This window comes from Rhincodon typus, chromosome 10 (assembly GCF_021869965.1).
Source record: "Rhincodon typus isolate 14 chromosome 10, sRhiTyp1.1, whole genome shotgun sequence".
In the NCBI taxonomy this organism is placed as follows: domain Eukaryota; kingdom Metazoa; phylum Chordata; class Chondrichthyes; order Orectolobiformes; family Rhincodontidae; genus Rhincodon; species Rhincodon typus.
The window spans coordinates 64,411,251-64,429,979 of record NC_063341.1 but is presented as its reverse complement, the minus strand read 5'-3'; the positions used below and the strand labels follow the sequence as shown (position 1 = coordinate 64,429,979).

At 41.7% G+C, this 18,729-nt stretch overlaps 1 long non-coding RNA gene across 1 annotated transcript in view; it reads right to left on the bottom strand.

The window, feature by feature from the left end:
• Positions 1-7,352: 7,352 nt before the first annotated feature.
• The window catches only part of LOC125484232, a 24,079-nt gene continuing 12,702 nt past the window's right edge, over positions 7,353-18,729 (bottom strand). The window contains exons 2-3 of the long non-coding RNA XR_007263067.1: positions 17,421-17,540; positions 7,353-7,462 (exon numbers count right to left, since the gene is read on the bottom strand). This is a non-coding gene — a long non-coding RNA (uncharacterized LOC125484232). The remainder of the gene's footprint in view (positions 7,463-17,420; positions 17,541-18,729) is intronic.

Genomic DNA, 18,729 nt, shown 5'->3' with positions numbered 1-18,729 from the left:
AGAGAAGAATCTTCAACACAATCAATAGCTGGCTATCTTACTGTGAAAACAACGATGACTGATGTAACACAAAGTGGAGTAATTAAGCCCTTCAAAGAAGAGTGTTTACTCACAGTTACAGCTTGTTAACAACACCCTATTGTCAACAATATGGACCAAGGAGACCAAGGTTCAAGCCCACCTGTTCCAGAGGTGTGCAATAACATTACTGAGCAGGTTTTCAATTAGAAAATAGACTTTTTGAAAAAATAAAAAGTATAGCAATATGAACCGGCGATTTTTTTTTTTTAAACAGATTCACAGCACTTGTTTAAGTGGAGTGATTGGTGAAGTTTTTTTTGAGATCCCACTTAGAAGTACAGACATTTCCAACAAAAACAACACTCTCGCATCATTCAACAAATCTACCATCAAATCTTTCCCCTTTGCGTTGAGAATCTGATTCATGCTGTTGTTCATGAAAGAAATGTATATTTATACGGCAACTTTTACAATTTTAATACACCACAAAAGACGCTGTAGCTAATGAAGTATTTCTGAAGTGTGTGGTCACTTTAGTTACATATGAAATCTGACAGCCAATTATCCCACAGCAAGGTCCCACAATGTGGTAATGACAAGATCATATGATTTTAGGAATGTTGGTTGAACAATAAATATTTCCCACTATGTCAGAAAGAACTCCAATGCCGTTCTTTGGTGAGTTCTGCTGAGGGTGTTGGGAACCTGACCTTGAGTTATTTCCTGGTCACAAAATGTACTCAGAGTGGATAACGCAGCTTCTGGCCAATTGAGAAGCTGCACTGATAGGTCATCTGTATGCCCGCTGTCTATTGGCATGGTGGGTGATTTCCCAAGGTAGGAGCGGGCCAACACAGCAAGGGAGGCCATCAGCTCTCACTGCGTGACCAACAGTGGCACTGGGAGACCCAAGCAGTGGCAGTGACTGGAGCTACCATCGATATAAGGGGGAGCGGCCATGATCCCATAATGCATCAACTGGTTACATCCGGTTCCAGGAATCCCACACTCCACTGGCAAGTTTACCACAAGACCAAAAGACATCGGAGCAGAAGTAGACCATTCAACCCATCAAGTCTGCTCTGTCATTCAATGAGGTCATGGCTGATCTGATAACTTTCAATTCCACTTCCCTGTCTTTTCTCCATATCTTATGACCTGGTAAGATATGAGCCTCGTCATTTTCTGACTGATACATTTTTATCTCCATCTTCGCTCAGCAGAACTCAACCCCCTGCCTAGTCTTTCAGCGGAGCATAAAAAGTTCCACGACACCATTTCAAAGGAGGACACTGTGGTAAATACTTATTGCTCAACCAACGTTCCTAAAGTCTGATGATCTGGTCATTATCACATTGTGGGATCTTGCTGTGGGACAATTGGCTGTCAGATTACAGAAGTGACCACACTTCCAAAAGTACTTCAGTGGCAATGACATCTTTTGCGGTGTCTTAAAGTTGCTATATAAAAATAAATTTCTTTCATGCTGTCAGTGAATTGGATTCTCAATGCAAACAGTAAAGATTTGTGCAGCTTGACTCCTCCTACTCTCTGGTGCATGGACATGATGTAGGAGCTGGGTCTGCATGACACTAATAATGTGGTACTGCAATCACTGTCAATAAGTAGCTCCTTATCTAGTTTCATTACCACTCCTGTTACACCCGAGCCTGCTCTACCATCTTAAAATTGGCTCCATCTAACAGTCCAGATGTGTGCTTTCACCATTTCTGGTTGATATTCAGTCACTATTTACAAAGTTACCGCCAATCGAATCTTTCCTGTTGGAATTAACCCTATCAAGTAATGTGTTCCAATTCGCATCAAGCTGTTTCTATTCAGAGGCTTCTACCATTCTATCTTCACTTGCTAAATGCTGGGTCAATGAAAAGAAAAGCCAATTTACAGATTAATAATTGCCCCCAAAATGTATCAGTGAATGAAAGCTGCAAATAAAAAGTATACTGGAATGGATGGAAATAACAACTTATGGCTATGACAATTTAAGATTGGCTTGAATGAAGACCTTCCTCGGTCTGAGCCATTTTTGATGCAAAGGGAACTTTAGAAATTGAAGCAAAACTTCAGGATGACATTTTGAATAAAGTTGTTGTTGGCGAGCATGTGGGAAGTATCCTGCCTCAGGGAAGACCAACCTTTTCTGCCATCTCACTGCCCATTAATGGGGATGTGTACAAGGACTGTTTCTAAATTAGCCTGTCATCTGTTACTCATCTAAACAGGCAGCTAATCATTAAGAAAACTCATGCCTCTGGCAGGTGCAGCAATCTTGTCAAAACATAGGCACAACACGATCTGTCAATACATAGCAGTTTACTGTTCAAACAAGAGCATTGTTCAAATTCTGTTGGAAGTAATAGGAAAGAAATTAGTAACAGCAAAGAAAAAATAGCACTGGACAAATTAGTGGGACTGGATTTATATCTCAGACCACTGAAAAAGAGGAAGAGGAAATGGATGCGTTGTTGCTCATCTTCCAAGGTCTTATGGAGTCCAGAATGGTTAGCACAACTTGAAAGGTTCTAAATGTAACTCCATTGTTTGTGAAAGGAGGGAGAGGAAACTGGGAACTACAAACCTGCTGGCAATTATAAAAGGACATGGTAACTGGACACTTATAGGGTCATAGAGTTCTATAGCATGGAAACAGACCCTTCAGTCCAACCAGTCCATGATGACCATGTTCCCAAACTAAACGAGCCCCACTTGCCTGCATTTGGCCCATATCTCTCCAAACCTTTCCTATTCATGTACTTATCTGAACGTCTTTTAAAATGTTTTAACTGTACCAGCATCCACCACTTCCCTCTGGCAGTTCATTCTGCACATGAACCACTCTCTTGTGTAAAAAAAGTAGCCCCTCACATCCTTTTTAAAAACATTCTCCTTTCACTTTAAAAATATGCCCCCTAGTTTTGAACTCATCCACCCCAGGGAAAAGACCCTTGCTAGTCATCTTATCTATAACCCTCATGATTTCATAAACCTCTATTAGGTCACCATTGAACCTCCTACACTCCAGTGAAGAATATCCCAGCCCATCCAGCCTATTTTTATAACTCAAACCCTCCATCCCTGGCAATATCCTAGTAAATCTTTTCTGAACCCTCTCCAGTTTAATGATATCCTTCTTATAGCAGGACAACCAGAACTGCACACAGTACTCCAGAAGAGGCCTCACCAATATCCTGTACAACCTCAACATGACCTTCCAACTCCTATACTCAAAAGTCTGAGCAATGAAGGCGAGCGTGCTAAACGCCTTCTTAACCAACCCATCTACGTGTGACACAAATTTCAAAGAATTATGTACCTGAACCTCTAGGTCTCTCTGTTCTAGAACACCTGAAAGAAGTTCATAAAATAATGACAGGTATAGACAGAGTTAATGGTGGTTGTCTTTTCCCTAGGATGGGGGATTTCAAGACTAGGGGGCACATTTTTAAAGGCGAGAGGAGAGAAATTTAAAAAAGACATAAGAGAACAATTTTTTTTTAAACACAGAGGGTGGTTCGCATGTGGAATGAACTTCCTGATGAAGTGGTGGATGTGGGCACAAATTACAACATTTAAAAGATATTTGGATAGATACATGAATAGGAAAGGTTTGGAGGGATATGGGCCAGGTGGGACTAGTTTAGTTTGGGATTATGTTTGGCATGGACTAGTGGGACCAAAGGGTCTGTTTCTGTGCTGTATGCCTGTATGACCAGCCAGAGCCCTACCCTATTAATTGTACAAGTCCTGCCCTTGTTTGTTTTTATCAAAATGCAACACCTCATATTTATCCAAATTAAACTCCATCTGCCACTCCTCAGCCTACTGACCCAATTGATCAAGATTTCTTTGTACTGTTAGATAACCTCCTTCACCGTTCACTATACCACAAATTTTGGTGCCATCAGCAAATTTACTAACCATGCCTTCTATTTTCTCATCCAAATCATTTATGTAAATGACAAATAAAAAAGTGAACCCATTTCTGAAAAACAACTCTCAAGCACACTCTCTCTCCTACTATAAAGCCAATTTTGCATCCAATTGGCAAGCTCACCCTGAATCCCACACACAGAACCTTGTCAAAGGCTTTACTAAAACCCATATAAACATGTGCTGTTCTGTCCTGTCCTCATCAATCCTTTTGGTTACTTCCTCAAAATAAATTCAACCAAGTTTGTGAGACACAATTTCCCTTGCACAAAGCTATGCTGACTATCTCTAACCAGTCCTTGCCTCTCTAAATGCATGTAAATCCTATCTTTCAGAATCATCTCCTAACAATGTACCTGCCTCCAAAATAAGCCCAAAAGGTCTATATTTCCCAGGCTTCTCCTTACAGCCTTTCTTGAATAAAGGCATAACGTTAGCCATGCTCCAATCTTCCGGGCACCTCACCCGTCAACTTGAGGAGGATCTCGGTTAGACTGTACCTGCAGTACAGTGTGCGGTTTTGGTCTTAACTCAAAGTTATTATCACCATACAGAGAATGTAATGAACATTCACCATACTTGGTCCCAGGATGACTGTCTTGGTTGGTTTGCTCGCTGAGCTGGATCATTAGTTTGCAGACGTTTCATTACAATGAAGCATTGTAGCATTTTCCCACTTGCTGTTTAAACTGTGGGGTCCATCGGAGTTGATTACCTCATTTCCGGGTTTTCTTCGCAGTGGTGCGTTTATAGGGTCTAATCCTATGTGTTTATTGATGGCCTTCTTGATGGAGAACGAAGTGTCCAGGAATTCCCCTGCCTGTCCCTGTTTGGCTTGTCCTAGGATCCTGACATTGTCCCAATAAAACTGGTGGTCCTCCTTATCTGTATTTATGGGGATGAGTGAGTATTGGTTGTGTGTTTTCGTTGCTAGTTGGTGTTCATGTATTCTCATAGCCAGTTTCCTTCCTGTCTGTCTAATGTAATGTTTGTATGGAATCTTGTATATTACATTGGTTCTGTCCATAGCGGGTAAGGGGTCTTTGGTTCTTGTTAGCTGTTGGCGTAGTGTTGATGTAGGTTTGTGTGCTACTCTGATGCCCAGTGGCCATAGGAGTCTTGTGGTCAGTTTGGATATATGTTCTTGATGTACACTAACATGACAAGTGTGTCGGGGCATACTGTATCTTCCTGTTGTTTGTGTGACAGGCATCGTCATACCCAGCTGTTCGGGTATCTGTTGTCTCTAAATACTTGGTGGAGATATTCTTCATTTTGGCATAGTTTTGGGTTGCTGCAGTGTGTTGTGGCTCGTTTGAATAGTGTTTTCATGCAACTCCGTTTGTGGGTGTTGGGCTGGTTACTGTTGAAATTTGGGACTTGATCCGTGTGTGTGTGTGGTCTTTTTGTATACTTTGGTCAGAAATTCCCCATTGACCCTGCGTTATAGCATCACATTGAGGAATGGGAGCAGTTTGTTCTTTCCTTCTTCTCTGAATTTGATGCTGGTGAAAATGTTGTTTATAAGTTGGTGTGTTTCTTCTAGTTTAGTTCGTGTAATGATGACAAAAGTGTTGTCCACAAATTGGATCCATAGTCTGGGTTGGATCTATGGAAGAGCTATGCTTTCAAGTCTCCCCATCACTGTTTCTGCTATTTGTCCAGACATGGGTGACCCCATAGGTGTCCCGTTGATCTGTTCATAGATCTGGCCATTAAAAAGGTAAAGTGGGTCGTGAGGCATAGGTCCAGTAACTTCAGCATGTTATCTATGGAGATGGTGCTATTCGGGTCCAGTTCCTCCAGTAGCATTGCTAGTGTTTCTCTTGCCAGTGGTATGTCGATCGATGTGAATAGGGCGGTAATATCAAATGACACCATGGTCTCATCTCCGTCTATTCTTATGTCGTTGAGGGATTTGAGGAACTCCTGGGCTGAGTGGATTGAGTGGGGTGACTTGCTGATGAGGTGTTTTAGTCTTCGCTGTAACTCCTCAGCTAACCCATGTGTTGGTGTGCCTGGGAGGGAGACTATGGGTCTGAGGGGTACTTCCGGTTTGTGTACCTTTGGGAGGCTGTAGAATCAGGGGGTGTTTGTCCCTTCTGGTTTCATTTTTAGGTAGTCCATTTTGTTGATTTTTCCGGTCTGCTTAAGTCTCTTGTTTCTCAGTTGCAGTGTCGGGTCTGTTTCCACTTGTCGGTATGTATTTGTGTCTGCTAGTAGCGTCTGTGCTTTAGTGATGTAGTCTTGCTTGTTGAGATACACCCTTTGTCCGCTGGTAGGATTATGATGTTAATGTATTTTTTCAGTCTTTCCACGGCCTCTCTTTCTGTTGTGTTGAGTGTGTTGAATTTGTTCCTTCTGGTCAACGTCGGGACTACCGTCTGTTTTATGGCTTTTTGAGTTTCCTCATTGATGCCATTGGTCCTCAGAGTGGCTTCTAGCGTGGCTAGGAATTCTGTCTTGTTAGCATCTCTGTGGTTGTAATTGAGTCCACGTATTAGTACAGCATTCTCTGCGTCTGTCAGTTTTCTGTTGGATAGATTTCTTATCCAGGTGTCTGATCTTATTACACAGCGGGGGTCTGCGAACTAACGAACCAACCACAGCATCCACAACCCGAGCTACAAATCTACTCAAGAATATTAGATGACTGTCTTATTGGGTAAACTGGGCCTGTATTCTTCAAATCTCTGCAGAATGAGAAGCGACATAATTGAAATTTACAAAATATTTCAAGGGATCGAGAAGATTGATGTAGCCATGATACGTCCCTCATTAGGGAGTCTTGAACCAAGGGCCACAGTTGAAAAATAAGTGGGGTACCCTTAAGTCTGAGATCAAGAGATATTATTTTACTCAGAGGGCTGTGAACCTTTGGAATTCTCTACCACAGAGAGCTGTGGGGGCTCAGTCTTTCACTACACTTAAGAGATTGATAGGTTTTTGATTACCACTGGCGTACAGGGTTATGGGGCTGGGGTGAGGAAAAGGTGTTAAGTGTTCAAACAGCTATGATTGTATTGAATGGGGGGGGGGGCAGACTCAATGGGCTGAATGTATTCCTAGGAAAGAAAGGGACTAAACCTAGTCCAAGGGGTCACTCAGCATCTGTGCAGTGCTCATATTTTATGCAAGATTATCTCTGTCCCAAGAAGAAAAAGCTCCAACTTTACTAACACTGCATTATATGACCACCAGAATAGTAGATAAGCAATTAAATAGACTTGGTCTTGCTATGGTTACAAACTTTATGGTTCCAGTGGGTTATCTGATAAACAAGAGTGCTAGATTTTACTCTTACAGATGGATACAAAGAGGAACAGCAGCCAAGGCAAAGGTGTTAATGGGGACTGCCAAAAAAATCCACAATCTTTTCTCCCGTTACAGCTGATTATGCCATTTCTTCAAAGTTTCTGCCAATCTTCCACCACAATTTATGCAGGAACCTGGAGACTCTTCCTCTCCCCCCAGCTGAGGAAATGGTCACCTTTATGTATAATATAAAAGGCAATTAAGGAGAATATTGAAAGAAAAAGCATATACGGACTCAAAAGCCCCAATGACTGGGATAAATTTAAAGATAATCGAACGATGGAGGACTAAGAAGATAAAAAAGCCAGAGAAAATAAACAACAAGGGTAAACCAGCAAGGACTATAAAAACTGACAATAAGAGCTTCTTTAAATATATAAAAAGGAACTGAAAGGTTAAAGTGATAGGCCCCTTTAAAAATGAATTTGGTGATATAGTTATGGGGAATGAGGAACAAAGAAATGGCAGAGGAGTTGAAAAGATATTCTGCATCAATCTTTAAAGGTGACAGATACCCCGAGCATCCCTTTTATACTGAAGAATGTGGGGGAGGAATTAAATACCATCGCCATCAGTAGAGAAATAGTATCAAACAAACTAATGGGGCTAAAGGCAGGCAAGTTCCTTGGATGTGACGGCTTGCATCGGAGGATCGTAACAGAGGTAACTGTGGAGATAGTGGTTGCACTGGTTGTAATTTTCCAAAAATTGTTGGATTCTGGAGAAATACCAGAGGATTGGAAACTGCTAATGTGACACCCCTATTCTAAAGGGCAGGGAGTCAAAAGTCTATAGGCTGATTAGTCTAAATTCTATTGTTGGAAGAATGTGGAAATCAATTATTAAGGAAATAATAGCAGCACATTTGGAAAATCACTACCTAATCAAGCAGAATCAGCATGGCTTCATGAAAGTGGAATCACATCTGGCTAATGTATTCACAGCAGGCCAAGCAGCATCATAGGAGCCCCTCTGCTCCTATGATGCTGCTTGGCCTGCTGTGTTCATCCAGCCCTGCACCTTGTTGTCTTGGATTCTCCAGCATCTGCAGTTCCTACTATCTCTGGCTAATGTATTCAAGTGTTTTCAGGAAATCTCAACCAGAGTGGATAAAGGGGAACCTGTAGATGTGCTGTATTGGACTTTCAGATGGCATTTAAGAGGTACCTCACAAAAGGTTAAGTCATAAGCGAAGAGCCCATGGTGTTGGTAATAGAATATTGGCATGGACAGAGAATTGGCTAATGGGCAGGAAACAGCAAGTGGGAATAAGGGATTCTTTTTCAGGTTGGTAACCCATGACTGGTGGGGTTCCACGGGGATCAATGCCGGGACTGCAACTGTTTGCAATATTTATTAATGACTTGGAAGAAGGAAGCAACTGTACTGTGGCCAAATGTGCAGATGACAAAACAGGTGGAAAGGCAATTGTGAGAGGGATACAGACAGGTTACAGAGAGATATTGATAGATTAAGTGAGTGGGCAAAAAATTGGCAAATGAAGTAACATGTGGGATAAAGTGAAATTGTTCATATTGGAAGGGAGAACAGAAGAACAGCATATTATTGAAATGGAGGAAAGCTGCAGAAATCTGCAAAACAAAAAGTGACTCGGGGAGGGGCTGTGGTACTTGTGCACAAAACACAAAGCTAACATACACTTGCAGTAGGTAATCAGGAAGGCTAGTGGAATATTGGCACTTATTTCAAGGGGGTTGGTGTATAAGAATAGGGAAGCCTGACTGAAACTGTACAAGTTGTTGGTGAGATCACAACTGAAGTACTGTGAGCGGCTTTGGTCCCCATATTTAAAGAAAGATATTATTTCATAGGAGGCGGTGTCTTGATTTCTGGTAGAATATCAGCCGAGCCATTCTGTGACGGAAACATTTTGATCTTCATCTTCTCTCTGTGTTTGGTGTCTTGGTCTCTTTGGGTGGTTTGCTCGGTAGACAATGGCTCTTCTCTTGACCACCCCATCCAAAAAGACCTCCCATTCTCTGTCTGGAAAGAGGGATGCCAATTTCCCTTTCTGTAACATTTCAGTTTCCTAAGAGGATAGTGTGCAAGATAGTTCCTGACTGGCACTGGAGTGTAGCCGAGCTTTCAATATGGTGCCTACATCTTGCATTCTGCAAGGTTCCAGCAGTGGCAGGAATTCCATGTCTCCTGCTGCACAATTGAACAAGAAAGACACTAAAGAGGTGAAGAGCTGAGGTTAGCGTGAGAAAAGTCCCTGTTACCCATGATGAGACATTCCCAAAAATATCCACCAGTTAATGGGAAATTTCAGCCTATAGTTATAGCAAATTGCATTACATAAGGTTTTTTGATGTTTAGGGATTTTCTTCATTTGAATGTAGTTTGGGATGTGCTATTCTGTATAACATGTGATATTGTTTAAACATATCTACCTTTCTTTTTGAACCAGTAGGCATCAAGTAAATGCACTGTCACAGTTCTTTTAAATGAGAATCAGCACAACAAAGTTCCAGACTATAGCGTCATTCAACATGGGATTAATACATCAACCCTCTTGCTTTCAATTCATCACCAGTGTTTCTTACTTACATGTAGACTTCAGTTCAAAGCCCATAAAACTGTTTTTTACAGGGCTCTTCAAAATGACTAGTGGATTTTACAGCTACCTCTAGTTAAGATAAACTGTAATTTGACCTTTAAAACCAGACTTCAAAGTTATACTGTGGATTTATAAACATTACAATATCAATCATGTCAGATTCTGACTGCAATTAAACTCAAAGGATAACCTCATCGGTGGAGTTTCTCTGTGATACATACAGTGTAAAGAGAGTTTAGAAAGTAAATTATTTTTGTTGTTCGACATCTGGTTTATCTTCTAAATGTATTTTCCTGGAGTCTTGATGTCCTAAATAAGAGGACCATCCACTCGCCAATGGCTCAGCAAATTTATAAAGTGACATTAAACAGGAAATTCCTGGACTTGAATCCAAGGCTTCGCTGAATCAGCAAATCGCTGTGGGCTAACAGTTAGCACCAATGCTATTGGATCACTGAAGGGGGATAATGAGTCAGGGCTGCTGTTCAAGGTTGTTGTTAATCACTGAAAGTGAGACTGTATGAAAATCAGACAGAAAACCTGATAGTGACAGATGATCAAGCTTAATGCCATTCACTGCTGATGGCATTTTCAGTAATGGACTACAGAGATCTCAATGCTTCTAGAACTGTATATCAATGAACAGTCACTGTTTGTGAGTTTAAAACAACAAAGAAGAATTGAGGAAGGAAAAATTGGGATAAAATGAAAGTCCATTCCAAATCGTGCATGAAGCATAAGATCAGGAACGGTGAATCATATTGTTTAGTAATGTAGATAAGAACTTTGTTTCAAGATAAACTTATCTAAATGGCCAGAAAATCTTTTCATATAAAGGCAGACCGACAATTTTCATTACTGCTTACATATCCACTCTTTAAATAAATGAGCTCGTCATACTCAACTATCAGCATAATCTACCATGTTAGATGAAAGGTGCACGGTTTGTATATAGAGATAGTAGGAACTGCAGATGCTGGAGAATCCGAGACAACAAGGTGCAGGGCTGGATGAACACAGCAGGCCAAGTATCCTGGGCCTCCTGCAGTGCCACAACGATGCCACCCGAAGGTTGCAGGAACAGCAACTCATATTCCGCTTGGGAACCCTGCAGCCCAATGGTATCAATGTGGATTTCACAAGCTTCAAAATCTCCCCTCCCACTACCGTAACCCAAAACCAGCCCAGCTCATCCCCGCCTCCCTAACCTGTTCTTCCTCCCACCCATCCCCTCTCCTCCCACCTCAAGCCGCACCCCCATCTCCTACCAACTAACCTCAGCCCGCCCCCTTGACCTATCCGTCCTCCCTGGACTGACCTATCCCCTCCCTAACTACACTCACCTTTACTGGCCCCATCCCCGCCTCTTCGACCTGTTTGTTTCCTCTCCTCTATCCACCTCCACTCTCTCCCTATTTATTTCAGAACCCCCTTCCCCTCCCCCTTTTCTGATGAAGGGTCTAGGCCCAAAACGTCAGCCTTTCTGCTCCTATGATGCTGCTTGGCCTGCTGTGTTCATCCAGCCCTGCACCTTGTTGTCATGGTTTGTATATATTTCTTTTTCATAGAATTTGGATTTCAAACTAGTGAAATATGGCTGTGGCTTATTTTTGTGAAGGGGTTTTAAAGTTAATAAGTCAATCTTTTAGTAACCATGATTTTAAACAAATATGTATCAGGGAGCAGGTGAGGGTAAGGACCCCTGAAGTATTAATAGATGTTAGTTCATATGTTGGGAGTTTATGACAGGAGAGAACATTAAGCCATCAGTTGTAGTGGAATCCAGGATGAACATGTCTTTTAAAAAAAATGTTAATAAGCTTCTGGGTTCAGTTCAAAGGAGCAGAAACAAAAGTTGCTGGAAAAGCTCAGCAGGTCAGGCAGCATCTGTGGAGAGAAATCAGAGTTAATGTTTCAAGCCCAGTGACCCTTCATCAGAACCCTCAGTTCAAAGGAGACCTGACTGTGGTCAGAGGCAAGCACAGTCTTTCCCAGGAGATTGTTTAGAGCTGTTAGGGGAATAAGTTATATCAGTGAGAAAAAGAGTAGTCTGTGAAGCCTCCAGACTGGGGTGTTTGGCTAGAATTCTACAATAAACTGAGAAAGTCTAAGATCTCAGTTATGTGACTGATAAAGGGAAAAGGCCTCATAGCTCACAAGACAGGAATTGAGATAAAGCAGTTAACTCAAGTCTCAGTTTCGATAGGGAAGGAATATTTCTCCAGATTGTGATTTGTTGAAAAAATGATAGTATTGGGAAGTAGATGGATTTTATTCAGCTCTGTTTTTCAGACTGTTATATTTTATTTTTATTTCTTTTGCATTATATTCTTTGAGTTAACCAAATCTGCAGCCTCATAGGCCTATGTTTCAGTGAAAGCCTATACATTAAATAAAATATGATCTATCAAGCCAGATTTCATTCTGGGATCTGATTTGAAAATAACATCATAATGTGTGCCATGTCCAACAATGATACAAATGGATTATCCAGCATCCAAGAGGTCAAAGAAAAGTCACCAAGTGTTTTAGATTATTGAAACTTAATAAAAAGAACTGCAGATGCTGGACATCTGAAACAAAACAACAAATTGCTGGGAAAACTCAGCGGGTGTGGCAGCATCTGTGGGGAGAAAGCAGAGTTAATGTTTCGAGACTGGTGACTCTGATGAAGTCAGAAGAGTTTCATTCGACTTAGAATGTTAATTTTTTCTTCCCACAGATGCTGCCTGACCTGCTCGGTTTCACCAGCAATTTCTGTTTTTGTTAATTAAGTTTCAATGCTCCGACTGAAAGATGTAATTCCTAGTTCAATTAGTTTACAGATTACAGGGCAGACCATTCAGTCCTAGCAGTGACTGAGTGCTATTCTGCTGGTGACTCTGCACAATCATCCCTATTCAGATAATAAACCAACACCCTCTTAAATGTCCCAATTGAAATGGTCTCTGTCACATTCTCGAGCAGCATGATCTGGCTCAGTGGTTAGCACTGCTGCCTCACAGCACCAGCGACCTGGTTTGATTCCAGCCTCAGGTGACTGCCTGTGTGGAGTTTACACATTCTCCCAGTGTCTGCGTGGGTTTCCTGTGGGTGCTCTGGTTTCCTCCCACAAAGATATGCAGGTGAGTTGGATTGGCCATGCTAAATTGTCCAGGCATGTGTGGGCCAGGTGGATTAGCCCCATGAAAAGGCAGGGTTACAGGGATAGAGTAGGGGGTGGGTCTGGATGGGATGCTCTTCGGAGGGTTGGTGTGGATTCAATGGGCTGAATGGCCCGCTTCTACCCTGTAGGGATTCTAATGATTCTCTGAAACTAATTCTTAACAGCTTGCTGCCTGAACAGGTTTTGCCACATCTCTCTATTGTTTAATTTGCCAATTATCTCTTGCGTTTCTATGAGTGGCAGGAGCCTTTCCCTGCCTAATCTATTCAAATCCCTCATGATTTTAGGAATGATATTCCTACACAAGATAGGATTTGAGAATGATATTCAAAGTGTCAGTAATTAGGGCCATACATCTGTAGTGCAGTTAATAATTAGGAAGTTATATTCCAAATTTAGAAAGCAATCACATTACTAAATATTTCTTGCAGTTGGTAATTAGGGGCTCATAGTCCAAGTGGAATTCATAATTAGGAGATACCATTCCAAACACATTTACTAACTTGAAGGTGAAATCCCAAGGGCATTGATAATGAAGATATTAAGTTTCTCTGCAGCTACTGATCAAGGGTCAAAATCCCCAGTACAGTTACCAATTAGGGAATGGTAAATTTTTGATACAGTTACCTGTTATGGTATTAATTTCCTAGTCAGTGTGGTAACTAATAGATAATACTTCTGGTACAGGCAGTAATTCAGATCTATTTATCGTACAGCAATTAGGAACTAGGGAATAATATTCTTTTTGCAATGAGTTTGAAGGTCTAATTGTTAATGTAGTTAGTGATTAGTGGATAAGGAAAATTGCAAAGCTGTCCTGAATAAATGTTGTTTTAAGATTTTACACGAACTACACCAACAGAATCATCCACATAATGCAGAATGTTAAGAAAGATGGAATTGAAGAGAGTAAACTTCAATAGTAGGGTCCTGTTCCATTCTATTTGTCACAACTAAACAGCATAACTAAGCATGGGCCTCATTCAGCAAATTAGCATTTCTTAGTAAAGTATCAAATAGAACAAGTAATTGCTAAAGATTAAACAAATTACTGGATGAGTCGAACTATTTGTTCAAGAAGATGTATTATTATTCCTCCTGGTTCCAAGTTATTTATTTAATGACAGACTGATGTAGTGCAGTATCAGCATTTTAAAGGATAGGTGATTGCCACTAGGTGCAGGCTCAGTTGATGAGATGAAGTTATGTGCAGGCTCAACAGAAATCTCTGGCAACACAACCAGTGATTCCCCAAGGGTGACAAAGGAACAGTTGTTCTCCAGAGTAACCTGAAGAAACAGAAGCTCACAATGCTAAACCATCAAAACTAGTGGTTCACAAGTTCAGCTAAAAGTTAATTAATTAAGACTGCCTTTGCAAATACAAAAAAAAATCCTAATTATTTCCACCCTTTGGCAAGATCATCTACTGATCTGGCATTTGCTTGTTCCAAAATGCTGATAACACTCTAGCTCACCAATTACCCCTACCACTGATTCTGCTAGAGCATAAGATATAGGACAGCAAGTAGGCCATTCAGCCCATCAAGCCTGCTCTGCCATTCTCTGACGTCATGTCCAATCGAATCATCCTTGACCCATTACTCTGGGATAAGCCCACTAGTCCTGGACTCTCCCACATTTCCACATCTGCCCTGTTAAGTCTCTGAAGAAACTTACATGTTTTAATAAAGGATGTCTCTCATTCTTCTAAATTCCAAAGAGTACAGGGCCAACCTACTCAACTCCTCTTACCGGAATGAGGAGAAATTTCGTCATCCAGAGAATGGCGAGCCTGCAGAATTCTCTGCCACAGAAAGTAGCTAAAGCCAAAACATTGAATGTTTTCATGAAGGAGCTAAGATATGGTTCTCAAGGCTAAAGGAACCAAAGGGTCTGGGGAGAAACTGGGTACAGGATACAGAGTTGGATGATCAGCCATGATCATATTGAATAGTGGAGCAGGCTCAATTAAAATTTAAACAACCATCGCAGCAATTAAACAGAGGGCCATGGAATATTACCTGGGTTTCTGGATTAATAGTATAGCGATAATCCACTATACCAATGCAGGGGAAGAAAGAGAGAGATTTTACTATTGAAAAATTGGTGATCAGATCTTCCTCCTGCCCTTTTTGATTTCCCCCCTTCCCACAGACAGCCAGGGAGAACTGAATCCATCAGCCAGCAAGGTCCCAGGTTTGACACCTTGTCTGTAATGAGCTAGCTGACCTCATTGCTTGAAGGTGGTAAGACAGCCTCACATTAACTTCAATATTGCTACACTAGAGAGTAAAATGGTAGTCGGCTTTTCCACTACAATCAGGTATAGTATGAGTCATACAACATTGAAACCCCAGACCCTTCAGCCCATCGTGTCTATGCCAACCAACAAACACCAAACTACATTGATCCCATTTGCTTGCACTTGGTTCATAGCCTACTGTACTCTGACATTTTAAAGTTCTCATCCAGATGTTTTTTAAATGTTGCGAGAGTACCTGCCTCCTCTCAGACACCACATTCCCATAGATTTACCACACTCTGGGTTAAAAAAATTCTCTCAGATCTCCTCCAAACTGGCTCCCCTTAAACTTGTGTCTTCTGGCGCTAGACAAGTCTGCCATAGGGAAAAAAAAAGGAGTCTCACAATCTACTCTGTCTATGCTTCTCAATTTAGTATACCTCAATCAGAGCCCCCTCAGCCGTCTCTGATTTAAGGAAAACAAGCCCAGCCTATGAAGTCTTTCCTCATAACTGAGACTTTCCACCCCACGCAACATCCTGGTGAATCTCCTCTGCACCCTCCCCAGTGCAATCGTGTCCTTCTGTTAATGTGTGCAGTTCTGGTCCCCACACTATTCCATCTGTGCCTGAACCAATATTTTATAAAGTTGTAACAAAACTTCCTTGTTCCTATATTCTGCTTCCAGCTAATGAAGGCTAGCATCCTATATGTCTTCTTCACCACACTGTCTAACCGCACTGAGGGACTTACGGATTTGTACTCCCTCGAGACCTATCATTCATTGTATACATCCTTCCCTTATTGGGCCTCCCAAAAAGCATGACCTTGCTCTTATCAGGATTAAATTCCATCTGCCATTCTGAAGAAGGACCAGAAACATTAACTCGCCTTTCTCTTCACAGTTACTGCTAGACCCACTGAGTTTTTCTAGTAATTTCTGTTTTTGTTCCATCTACCATAGCTCTGCCCAATTTAGCAGCTGGTCAATATCAGACTGTAGCCTGAGACCATCCTCTTCGCTAACAACAACATCACCAATTTTTGTGTCATCTGCAAACTTAATAACTAAACTTTCTACATTCACATCCAATGTACATAACAAATTGCGTTGATCCCAGCATCAATCTTTGTGATACACTGATGGTAACAGGCTTCCGATCATAAAAACAACTCTCCACCATCACCCTTTGCCTCCTATTTGTAACTGAATTTCCAATCCAGTTTGCCAACTTGCCTTGGATGGGCTCTTATTTTTTCAACCAGCCTTCCATGTGGGAGCTTGTCAAAGGCCATAGTCTAAACCACATCAACTGCACCAGCCTCATCAATATGTTTAGTTGCCTTTTCAGAAAACTCAAATTCAATTAATCAGACAGGATCTCTCTCTTGGGGTGGCGTGGTGGCTCAGTGGTTAGCACTGTTGCCTCACAGTGCCAGGTGACTGTGCAGAGTTTCCTCCCACAGTCCAAAGATGTGCGCAAGTTAGGTGGGTTGGCCATGCTAAATTGTCAATACAGGGATGCACAGGCTAGGTGGATTAGCTGTGGGAAATGCTGGGATAAGGAGGGGGTGGGGGTGGTCCTGGGTGTGTACTCTTTAGAGGGCTGAATGACTTGCTTCCACACTGTAGGGATATTTAAAAAATCTGTGCCGACTATTCCAGCCTTTCCAAGTTACAATTGATCCTGTCTCAGAATTTTTTCCAATAATTTGCTGGAGTTACCTCTGGGTGCTCCAATTTCCTCCCACAGTCCACAGATGTGCAGGCTAGGTGGACTGGCTACGCTAAATTGCCCATAGTGCTCAGGGATGTTTAGATTAGGTGGGTTAGACAAGGGAAATGCAGGGGTAGGGGGATGGATCTGGGCGGTGTGGACTTGTTGGGCCAAATGGCCTGTTTCCACACTGTAGGGATTCTATGATTTCTATGAATTTCCCCACCACTGACATCAGACTGACTAGTCTGTAATTACCTGGCCTATCCCTGCCTCCCTTTGTGAACAAAGGAACCACGTTATCTCTAACTGCCATCTATTAAATACCTTTAAAATGTTATTAGCTGAAAAAGATTTGCTTTTGCTCGTTAGTTGGCAGATTACTATTTTCTTAGGAATTGTCCGTCGGCTTAGTCACACTCACATCTATGCCGTTATTTTCTTCATTGAAGTATTCAGGGACACCCAACTGAGCCAGCCACTTGGAAATGGGAAGATGCTTCATCATCAATAAAGGAGGTTCAACTCACATCCGCTACAGAACCTGTTGTTACAGAAAGGGGCAGACACTTGCAATATAACCAAAGGAAGAAAGTGAAACGATATTCTGTGAGATGAAAGTGAAAGGCATTACCTTGTGGAGTTTTGCAATCTTATCTGTATTACAAATATTTAGTCATTTTTAGCACTCCCTCTACTCTCAAGGTTTTAGTTTGTCTAAGATTTACTTAAAACTCTGATCTGACCACCATCTTCAGGAATGAACAGGGAGGGTACAAATACACAAATAGAGGGAAGTATTCAACATCATCAGGGCACAAAACAGCCAGTACAGGCTTGGCTCTCTGTGAAGTGCCTTGCTCCATTTTTCAATTATGTCACGTTTTGTATCTGACTGAAGTTAATATATTTTGTTTTAAATAGGACTAAGTCTCACTACCAGAGAAGTGAAGGCTGCCGTTTGCTACAGTTACTGCTTGTCTGGTCCATTTGCTAAAGCATGAGACAGGGAGGGACCGGTTACTGATTTTGGACTGATACATTTAAACACTCTGGCAGAGAAGCTGAAATATTATTCTTGTTCCACACTATTGTAAATGTTTTGTTAAATTTACAGTTACACTGACAAGCAGTTCCAAGTGGATCCTGTATTTGTCCTTGCCTCAACACTGAATCAATAACAGAGACCGTTTGCTGTCACAAATTCTTTTGGCTGAAAACTTCTCCATGAATGGCAATACCATTCCATGGTCAGGCAGCAGGAGGGAGGGCTACTCAGCAGAGCAAACGCTGCCTGTTTCAAACCCCCAGCACCACCCCCCACCCTCCCCCTCCAAACACAAACACGCACATGCAGAAATCATGGGACAACAAGGTGCAGAGCTGGATGAACACAGCAGGCTAAGCAGCATCATAGGAGCAGAAATCATTACAGATAATAAGTAAACCTCCCTCAACTTAATGCCTCTCCACCAGAGACTCAGACACATGCTAATTCTAGGAGATAGCAAGAATTGCAGATGTCCTGATGAAAAGTGTAAACCCGAAACAACGACTCCCCTGCTCCTCTGATGCTGCCCGACTTGCTGTGTTCCTCCAGCTCCACACTGTATTGACATGCTAATTCTAAATTGCAACAGTAACAATGGAAATCGTTTCTTTAAGAGATAGTAGGAACTGCAGATGCTGGAGAATCTGAGATAACAAGGTGTAGAGCTGGATCAACACAGCAG